This window comes from Halyomorpha halys, unplaced genomic scaffold (assembly GCF_000696795.3).
Source record: "Halyomorpha halys isolate HHAL.00 unplaced genomic scaffold, Hhal_1.1 Scaffold140.1, whole genome shotgun sequence".
Classification (NCBI taxonomy): Eukaryota; Metazoa; Arthropoda; class Insecta; order Hemiptera; family Pentatomidae; genus Halyomorpha; species Halyomorpha halys.
Window position 1 is genome coordinate 229,246 of NW_027105790.1, and position 11,585 is coordinate 240,830.

At 30.7% G+C, this 11,585-nt stretch overlaps 1 protein-coding gene across 1 annotated transcript in view; it reads left to right on the plus strand.

Annotated features, from left to right (window-relative positions):
- Window positions 1–1,734: 1,734 nt before the first annotated feature.
- Window positions 1,735–11,585, plus strand: part of LOC106678398 (adhesion G protein-coupled receptor E4) — a 551,070-nt gene continuing 541,219 nt past the window's right edge. The window contains exon 1 of the mRNA XM_067053511.1: window positions 1,735–1,786. The gene's annotated coding sequence lies outside the window, so the exon portion shown is untranslated. The remainder of the gene's footprint in view (window positions 1,787–11,585) is intronic.

Consider the following 11,585-nt stretch of genomic DNA (forward strand, 5'->3'; position numbering starts at 1 on the left):
TTGAATAAATTATTTGATTACACTAGGAGGTCCCCATGGGCGTTGATGACCTCAGGGTTTTACGCCCTTAAGGCCCAGACAACAACAACAACAACTAGGAGGTCCCGCATCAAAATCCTCTTCAGCCAATGCCGAGTTAGGTCAGAAATGTCATGAATTGCCATCTGTCTTATAAATTTATTATAAGATAATAAAATATAAAAATAATAAATGCTATATTTCTGTATAAATTTATTGAAGTTTTAAGACTGACAATGAATTCACCACTCTACGTTTCAAACGAGACCATTCACACCGACCTACACATTTTGACTATAACAGACCACATCCATACGACTTCCAAACGGTTTCACAACAAGCTACACGATTTGTTTTCAAATAAGAGTGCACATGTGTAAAGAATATTTTTTACTTTCCGATCTATAGGCAAGTTATTGTAATCATCGTGAAAATCGAAGTGGACTTTTTTTTCGTAATCGGGTTATATAATTTCTATGTAAGTGTGTTCATAATAAATTTTGTTGGAATTAGGAATACATAATATATATTGTATAAATCATTTGATTCAGTAAAACTAATATAATTTAAAGTAGAAATATGTAAAATAAAAATTTTATTGGTAAACTCTTTTTGATAACATAACGTTTTAAATATATCAAAAAATAGTATTTTAGTATTTTTCCTTTTTTCACTTATAAATGAACAATCTTATAATAATAAAAAATAAATCATGACAGCGTTAATAGTAAAAGAAAACAAAAGTGAAGCCGTCCAAAAGACTCATAGTTGAAAAAAAACAAAAAAAAAACTTCAAATAGTGGCATTTCCAAAAAACAAAAAAAAATAATAAATGAAAATAGCCTTGTACATTCATATTTACTAGGGTTCACACCATTTTTCTTAATATTTTCTTTAATCCGAACAGCTCTCTACAGCAATTTATTAATTTCCAAAATCAGTTTGTAAAAACCAAAGTTTGTAAAAACTCAACAGGCCTCCTGCATAAAGGAGTTCTTCTAGTTCTGTTGATGGCCCATTTTGGCAAAAAAAATATATTAGCCGTAAAATTGTTACCCAAAGAAATAAAATACCATTTTATCGTTTATTTGAGACATTAAAAATACAGAAATTTTCAGGCATAAAGTACAAAGTATTTATAGTAAAGGTTTCTAATGTCAGCCAAGGGATTATTCACCGAAGCTTTATGTACTCGATACAGGATTTTTTACTTATTTTCAATATTTTATTTATTAATAAATATTACAATCCACCATTGAATGGCAATAGGAAATAGTAGTAGCTGATCACATCCATATTAAAATAAAACATAACATAAAATAAAATAAATAAATAAAGAATTACATAAAATATCTCTCAGCATATATATACATAAACAGAAGGATAAAAATCGAACTATGTACATGAAAAGAAAAATATATATAATAGTAATAAAATAAAAACAATCAGTAGTGATACACTTTCACTATGAAACACTAATATCGATAACAAATAAAAGTAATATCCATGACAATTTTTTTAATCTATGAATGGTGAAATAGAGTTCATGAAATAGAGTTTTTTTAATCTATGAATAGTAAAAATTCGAAATATAATTAAATAACTTATTAATCATTTTGGTTGAGTCCTTAGGATTACTATTTCTGAACGGAGATTTCTGAGAGTGCTGAAGACACGGAAGAAGGGACAGGCGCAGTGTCGAGCCATTGGACCTTCAGTCTCCGGCAGAACACCGGCCGACTTAGAGCGCAGTCCAGAGCTCTGCCAGGTAACGACAATAATACACGTAACATTTGTCTTCTTTCATAAAAATCATTACAAATTTAAATAATTCTTATTAAACTTTAGTCATTACCAGTCGTGTTGACTAAGAGATCATATTTCAACTACATTTTTTACTTTGATATGTTTTCTAATTTCAAGGAACAAAGATAATTTTTTTTTTTAATTTAAAAAAAAATAATGAATAATCAATATAGGAAGTAAGTGGTTTAAGGATTTACATAGTTTCAAAAGAATTAAAATATTTTTAGAATATATAGGCAATTCATAACATTCTTAATTATACTAAAATCTTAAAGGACTATTTTTCAATTCATGAAATATTAGAAAATACATAATATGATAGTGTCGTTTTTAATATTAATTTTCTATCTTGTCAGTTTATTAATATTAGAATATTAGTTATAATTGAGATTAATTTGACTAATTAAATTTATTATAAAAACCGAACCTTTGCCATGTTACATATGTTGACCTAGGTAGTTGATCTTCCTTCATATCACCAAGGCGTAAGTAATTAGATTATGTAAAAGTTTGGGGCTTGTAAAATCATTTTAAAAATAGTTAAATAATAAACAAATTTCTTATTAACAACAAAATGTGAAAAACACAAAAACACGTTATAGTCCTCAGCTGAATTTTATTACTTTTTCTACATTAGCTTGATGCTCTAGTCTAAACTTTGCTGAAGAAGTGATCAATCTTTACATCCTCCGTGTTAGCTATGACTAAGATATGATAGTAATTACTATCAAGTAAATTATATATAAAAATATAGTATAGGAAAATATGTTTTCCCTTATTATTTTATTATTGTAATTATAGATTCATTTTAAGTGTGTTAAATTGGGCATAATTACCTTGGGTAAATATTAATACAAAAATTTATTAATAACTAAATTTGATGCTATAATACTAAAATTAAGGTATGCAAATTATAATCATTAATGTTTTGATACTGCTATAATTAAAGCTCTTATTTTATTAGATTGTCCTTCATGATGGTTGACTTTTTTAGAAAAGATGGTTGACTCTATTTAGATACTTTTTATTATGATTAATAAAACTTCCAGTCTCGAATAAAATAATAAAAGTATATATAAATATCATATATGTGAGAAAAAAAAATTATATCAAAATTTTACTGACGAAATTAAAATGAGAGAGCTATACCTAGTGTACCTCTTCATTTAAATTAATAAAGAAATTGATAACATTTTTAAAAAATAGTATTGCTAATAATATACTAATTACAATTATTATTGTTTCATTAAATACAAAAATATAGCTCGATCAAAACAATTAAATGATGGATCAAAAGTTTAGGTTGATATTAGTTTAACCAAACTAATATTACTTATTGCAATTATATTGAATGTTTGAACTAAAGAAACAGTTCCTCAATACTATTAATATTTGTATTTATAAAACATATTGCGGAAACTTTTGATACTTAAAGATTTATAGTATTAGTTCAGTTCTATAATGACCTACGATCATCGAAAGTTATGTACTGTTTATTTATTTATTATTATGATTAGTATTTATAATTTATCATTATCTAGATTTATCTATTATTATTTCGATATTTCATAAGAAAATGCAAATTCCCAGAATGATACAACCTACAGTATCAACTTCTGTATAACATTTTGTATATTTAACTGTTTAAATATTGTTTAGATAAGATTAGCAAACATTGTTATATTTCAATTGATGGCAAATATTTACATATGATCATTTTAAATTAAAAAAAAATTACAGTTGATTACTTTTCATAATTTATTTTTCTGCATGTTATTAAAATCTTGTTATTTTCTTTTACGAAATTTCTTAACCCCCTCCATTTATCCAGATGAGAAATTAAATAGAAAAGCTACTCTGACAACTTGATAGTTATGATTTACATAACTATTATCCTTCCTACATTCCTTTTCGGATGCGAACCTGACAGCTTAAATTAAGGGACGATCAACCCCCGAAGGTTGAAATTAAAGTATTGCGAACAATATTTGAACCTAAAATAAATAAATGATTAAATCAGGGAATTAAGAAGACTATACAAATTAGAAATGTTTGTTTTTTTTTCGTTTACCCTTTCCTATTAATTTCTGAAGGTTATTCCTGGGAAGGGATCCTCAAAGTAAGAAAACTATTCTATTTAACAAAAGTGGGAAGGTAAAGTTTTCATTCCATGGAGCCGCCATGAAATAAAAGTCAAGAGACAGGAATCCAAACCGGAGCGTTGCAGTTATGAAGGTTGCTAAGATGACGCCTCAACTCCCTTAGCTACAATAGCCTCCGAATTGGGTGAACTGTCCCCTTTTAATATAAATAGCGTTATTGCTTATATTGCGGATTTAGATTTATGAAATGGAAATGAAATGAAATGAAAAAATAACTTTATTCTGGGACTTATGTCCCCTAAGAATAATTACAAGGTTCATGTAGTGAGATTTTTATCTGGCGAGCGTTTACAAATTTTCAGGTAGTAGAATGAAATTACATTGGTATATTGGCTTTACTACTGTTTATAATGTTGATCAATAACTGCCTATTTATTTGATTACAAAGATATGGAGGTTTGGTTATTCAATAAATGAAGGAATAGGTGTTGTTTAAAGGAGAGAATGGATGAGGACTGGCGAATGGAGATGGGAAGAGAATTCCAGAGGGAGGTTGCACGTATGACGAAGGATTTGCTAAAGAAGGAGGTTCTATAGGAGGGCATATATAAATCATTCGGATGGGATCTGGTGTTTAATGAGTGGATGGATGAACGAAGAGTGAGGAGATCTATGATATAGGTAGGTTTTTTGATGTTAAGAACTTGGAATAGAAAAACACCAAGGAGGTATTGCCTTCGGGAGGTTGGATAGAGTCACTTCAACTCGGAATACCAGCGGGAGACTTGAGAGTGCCTAGGGAACCCAAAGATAAATCTTACAAAACAATTCATGAGTCTCTTCAGTCTCAACTCTAGTCATCTAGATTTAGATGGCCAGTTGAGGATCATGTTTTAAAAACCGAATGTTGATGACTTTTATCTGTATGAAATGGCAGTATACAAACTTGGGGAAAGGAAATCGCCCTATTTCGAGCCTGGGTTAACATCTGCGAATAACCATTTGGGTTGCAAACTCGATTAAAGATATCTAAAATCGACACCTTTAGTAGATATACTATTTACAACTATTTTCTATACAAAAAATCTATATCGTTATTTGTGATGATAGAATTTTATTTACTTTCTGTCTCAAAAATATCACCAGTGTCCTTTGAATTTATTCAATATGCCCACCGGATCCACCATGGCTACTGGGAAGATATTGACTTATATCCTGTCATCTTCTTCTTCTCAACCTTATGATAGCTTAAATAATATATGGAATAAAAATATATTAGCTAACTATTCTATCTTAAAAACAATATCTTTAAAACTACTATTTTCATTTGCAGTAAGAAAAGTGGTTAGTAACAGTTTTAAATTTGGGAAGGAATTTTATAGAAGAATTTATGGGACAAAGGCAATTAGCCGGCATTTAAAGAATTTAAAGGAAAAAATGAAAACAAAATAAGGAATCCTTGAAAATGACCTAAGTGGTCGAAACGTTGGAATTTAAAAAAAAATAAAGTTGAGAGAAAAAGGATCAAAATTGTTTTAAAGAAACTAAACCACTCTCAAACAAGTATATTAATAAAAAATAAATCTAACTATTCTATGTTTTAAATAAATTTAGACGTTTCGTTTCATGAAAAACTACTCTGACCATTCCATTCATCCACCACCTTCTTTAACACGGTAAGAATATCTACAAATGATTACGTTTGGAGTGCAAGAATAATGTGCTCGATAACATTCTAGGGCCAGGAATATCTAAAGAAAGAATTTTATTTTGTAACAAAATTTATTCAGTATCGGAAAATTCTTTTTTATCTAGAAATCTAAAAATTAAAAGTTTTGGGTCATGTCGTTTCTTGCCACTGATCTGTAGAATTTTGCTTTTTCCAGAAATGAAAAAAATGCATTTAGATCTGGAATTCCTTAAATATCAATGAAAAGAAACTTCTCTAGATATATAGCTAATTTCATTAGAGTTACTCATTATAAACATGGACAAATTTAGTGATTTTAGGTAGTTAATTCTTTGTTCATGACTTCAATATTTTTTTTGATTTTATTGATTTATATAATCCAATTAAACCCCTATTTTATTAAAAATATTGTATTTCGTCAAAATGTAGTTGAAACGTAAATAATTATATTAATAATATAGTATAATAATAACTATAATTATTGGCGTAAATTCAAGTAAATCTGTAAAATAGTTGCCAAAAAACACAGGAGGAACTGAAAACTGATTAAATAAATTCAAATTCAGATAGCACATAGGGTATAGTTTTTTGGTTTCAAAAAGGGAAGAAGAAACTCCCAGTAAACATAAAAATATCTAACGTTAAAAATAAGTTATCCAAGAATGTAGCCTACCTGAATGTAACCTTGTTTGAGCATTTGAGATTATCGGCACAAATAAAAAAGAAATTAAAAGCAGTGCAAATTAATTATACAGCAGTATACACTGCTTTATTTGCTACCAGCCTCCAATTGTTGCACTTAAACCTGTTAATTTATGAATGTAACTTACGTACTACTTTGTTATATAGTGTACAGTTCTCCCATTTTGTTAAATATGCCGGGAGTCATTTACAGTCTTTTCAAAATAATATATTACGAAAAGTCATTATCAATGAAATATATAAAATGGTACATCTATGAATAAATATAAAACGTATAAAATAAAGGATTTCGTGCCTATAAGACATGATAAACAGGGAGCAGAGTAGCACAGTAAAGCAACTGTGTTACTAACTCCGAGAACCAGGTTTTAAATCCAGCTGTGGCAGATAATTTTCATTCTGTTACTTTACCGTGAATTCTGCGCTGTGGGTTCTGAAGCTCTCCTGGGGTCCACCCAGGCTCATTGAGATGGTATCCTTAAATGGGGGACGCATGGAGATTTTAGTAACCCCTGGGTCTAACATATAACATAAGCAACCTGTTCTCCAGGTTGGGGGTGAGGTGGATAGACAATACCCCCATCCCATAAAAAAAGAACTTACAAAACCAACAACTAGCCTTGGAAAATCGGATTGCCTTAACTTGGTAACAACCCCGGCTTTATATAACGGACTACATATTGGAAAAGTCAGGTTGTGTGACTTGGGCTCTAACAGGTACCCACGAAAGTAGAATCGAGGGGATGGAACGGAAAGTTCTCCGTAGAATTAAAGGAGCGGTCTGGGATCAGATCCTTAATACATCGAGGAGAAGAACTAACAGTGACCTGCTTGCAGAGACTGATCAGTAAGTATTAAGATGGACGGGATATGTGGCTTGAAGCAATCCATCAGGACGCCTCTACACAATAATGAATGCCAGTATAGTTGGGACCAAAAATCAGATCCATAGACAGAAACAATAAAAATGCGAAAGAGCTGCATGCAGCAAACTGGACAGGTGTAGCCCAAGACATGTAGGCGTGGATAAGGCTGAAAGATTGGTCAGCGAGTAAACCAAAAATATATGATAAAATTTTCGAATGTTTTAAATATGTCCCTAATTATCACGTTTCTCAACATTCATCTTCAATAGTACCTGAAAGGGGGCCAAAATTCAATAATAATTAAATTATAGCTTTAATTTTAGAGTAATCTCGATACAAAAAGAAGTTGAACTCTATCACCTAGTTATTGATTTTAAAATTACAAAATTTAAAGAAATCATCAAATAAAATTATACTTATTAAACTTTAAAATGTAAAGTTGCTGTAAAAAGAAATTTTTTCAGGAAAATGCAATTACCCACCAAATATTATAAAGGGCTGTGAAAAAGAAAATAAATATCATAATTATACACTAAGCCAGAAGCTTATATTAAACAACAAAGAAACATGCCTTTGTTTTGGGATGAATTTAATTCACTGATTCATAGAAATGTTCATTAGCATCCAAATTTAGCTTTTTATTCTGTTTTGCTTTAATTAATTTATCTCTTCTCAGAGAACATATCTTCAAAGAGTTTTATTTAATTCCGTAAAGAAAATAATGTACTATTTCGTGTAATAATACGAAATAGTACTTTATTAGTTTTAATTATAAAATGATTTCTGTACAGGTAGTATATGATCTATTTTACATAAAAAGTTTTAGTTTATCATATAAATTATATCCGTATAAATGTCTATTCATGGATAACAAATTTCCTCGTTATATCTTGAAAGAAACGAATAAAATCTAGGTCCAGATGATCAAATGTCACACAAAGGAAATTTCTTCAAGATGAAAGTACAGGTTTCTTTGAAAAATAGTAACGACTTTTTTTCAAGTTTTTGAATATCACTATTATTCACTCAATCTAGACTAAAATATGATAATTTAAAGTAATAATATGAAAAAAAAAACATTTTTATATCCTTTACCCTGACCTGCAAGAATAATGCCTTTGTGTTTTAAAGAATCAGGTATTGGGGAAAAGAGAAAGATGAATCTAGGACAGAATTAAGGGGGCTACACAATGCGGAATTATTTTCTGTTACTTTTCTAATAATAATAACCAAATTTATTACAATTGTAAAGCATATTTTGCTTTATTTTTGATATAACAATAAAATACTAGTATAATCCTGGTAGTTAGATATGTACTGATTTAGTAGATATATAGTTATTTGATTTATATTAGTCAAAATTATAGTATAGTTATCATTATAAGACTTATCTGGGGATGCTTCTCGGCTTCCGTCTAGCTCACTGTTTCCTTCAACCGTTTCTGATCTTAAACGTCTTTCTTATTTTGGCTGGTTGTCTACCTCCTTTGTTTACTCTTGTACTCCATACCCTACCTGTGTTTTCTGCCAGAACTGGGCTCTCATACCTCTGCTCTAAGATTGTCCTGTCAATACTCTTCTCGCTGACTTCTACCCAGTTCGTACTTTCCTCCTTCTCTTAAAAAGGCCTATATTTCACCCCTGAACTCTTTGAATATTCTTCTCGCTCTCGATTGATTGTTTCTCTTCGGAGGAGTGAGCCCGAAACAACAGGAGACACTTTTTTTTGTTGGGATGATTTATTGTATTTTGTGTTTCGGACGCTAGAAGTGCACCCAGGGCCCTATTTCATAGATAAAGTACAATCTAATAGTATTCATCTCTGGACCAGAGGCAGAGTCGCCTTGTAATGGCCCCAATAATTTCGAAGTTGTAAGAAGTATTTCTTACCTTTGCTCTATAATCAATGAGAACCAGGATGAAGAAGAAGTTAAAAGCAGAATTGTTGTTGGAAGTAGAGCCTATTTCTCCATTGTAAGGCTAATCAAAAGCAAACTTGTTAGCCGTACCACCAAGTTCACCCTGTAAAAAATGTTGATAAGGCGTCAAATACAGTGGAGAAACCTGGACCCTGAGCAATAAAACCATTAACCTCCTAGACAGGTTTGAAAGAGTAATTCTGAGGAGAATCTTAGGGACCGTATGCGAGAATGGTAATTGGCAAGAAGGAAAAATGGTGAAATTTTTGGGCTCTGTAAGGAATGTAGCATCTCCACTTACATAAGGATACAGAGGATCAAATGGCTTGGCCATGTAATGAGGATGAGCGAGAAAAGAGTGGCTCATAAACTGTACAGTTACGTTCCGGATGGTGTGCGGCAACGTGGTAGGCTGAAGGGCCGATGGAGGGATGGTATGAGGTGGGATCTGCGACAACTGAGGATCCTAGTTACCTTTACAGATGATAGAGAAAGATGGTTAGCGGTCGTTGAGCAGGCCAAGGGCAGGTTCATGTGGCTGCTGTGCCAGTAAAAGAATAAGAAGAATACTATTGATCATGTAGTTTGTATTTGGTACAATTTCACTGACTTATACCATTCAGCCAGATAATGTTGAACTTTTAAACTCATGTAATATTATGAGCATTTAGATACATGTATAACAATATTAATATGTTCTAGCGACAAGTGCCGTCTTTTGAACCGAGGGTGTCGAGGCGTCTCCCGGCTTAGCAATCTCGATAACAACACTGATGATGGTTCGAATCCTGCATTGGGGCGTCGACATTTATTTCGTGGTGGTTCCATCCTTACCTATGGATAGCACGCAGTAGGTCAGAAATGGCCAAACAAAGGATAAAAAAAAAGTTCTATCGTCACAACAAAACCGGAAGCGAATTATAACTGAGGCACTAACTAACTTGTCCCTTGATTCCAATCCGGTATATATTCAGCGGCGAGGAATATCTGTTCTTTTGTTCCCATAAAACAAAAAGGCTTGGACGTAATCACGTTAATACGAATATATACCTACACGTATAGTTCTGAAATGTGTATTCCTTCGGTTCTGCAATAAAAAAAAAAAATAATAAAATTTTAAAAAAACAGGAGGGTAAAAAAGTTTTAAAGCTATCATTTATAATCGGATTTTCGTCTTCTGGTTGAATATGTTTCATGTATTGTACGTCGTATGGTATTTGGTGGCCACCCTCTGCTGTTGGAATATACTGATTTTATTTATGTAGCTATCTGTTTCAATATGTGGAAAGAGAAGTTAATTCATTATTTACATAAAGATAAATTTATTTATTAAAAAAAGTTAATAAAAGGTCGAGATTTTTTTAATGAAACTAAAGCCGAACTGGAATAAATTAAAACTGAACGAATCTCGTGTGTTATTATTTTTGTTTCTTCTGGTTTACGAATTAATTATATTTTTTTTACATATGTAAATTATATAGTTAAAAAAAAATCACACTAATTTTTTATGTAATTTCTATAGATCTGTATTAAATTTTTATTATCAGAGTGTTAAATGTATAGTCTAAATATATATTGCATCGTGAAAGGCTGTGGAAAATTACGAAAAACGCATAAAAAAAAGTCGCGCACGTGGAGCCTTTTTTTCCATTTCGCAAGTTTAATAAAACAGTATATACTAAATAAATAAAAAAAAAATAATAAACCAATTTTCCATAACTATTAAATTGTTATTCTTTAAATTGTAGGAAGATAGTCCGGATGATGGTTAATAAAGGTAAATCAAAATAGTAGAAGAAAGCTATTTATTGTTAACCAACCTTTGACCCCTCTTTGCAGAGCTTCGTCAGGGCTGTAAGAATAAAGTTCTGCTACCAACTGAGGTTGAGTATTCTTACAGCCCTGTAAAGTAAGTGGTTAACAATAAATAGTTTTGGTTTTTAATAAATAGTTTTCTTTTACTTTTTTGATCCCTTTATTAATCATCGCCCGGACTATCTTCCTACAATCTACTTCATACGGTTAACTATCTTCTTCCAAGTTATTTTTTAAATTTCACTCTGTCTTTCAGTTAACAGGATAACTAATTCAATAACATAATAATTATTATTTTTAATATTGATACTATAACAATTTATCATTGAATAAAAGGTCAAGAGCAGAATGTGAATTTTTATATTCCTGTCCAAATTTTCCAAATGAAAAGTGATGAAATTTTGCAACGAGAGAAAATATTTAACGTACTTTTCTGAAAACATTTGGAATTATAGCCAATCTGTCAAATGAAAGTTTTATTTGAAAAGAAATAGTAAGGGAATATATTGCCAAAATGAATTATATAAATATATCGGTTCTGAAATGGGCGAGGATTGATCCCAACTCAAAGTAGCGTTTTCATGCGATGCGCGCACCGAACCAGATTTTTAAAAAATAAATATTTATCAATCTGTAGTTCAAATTGCAATACATTTTCAACTTTTAG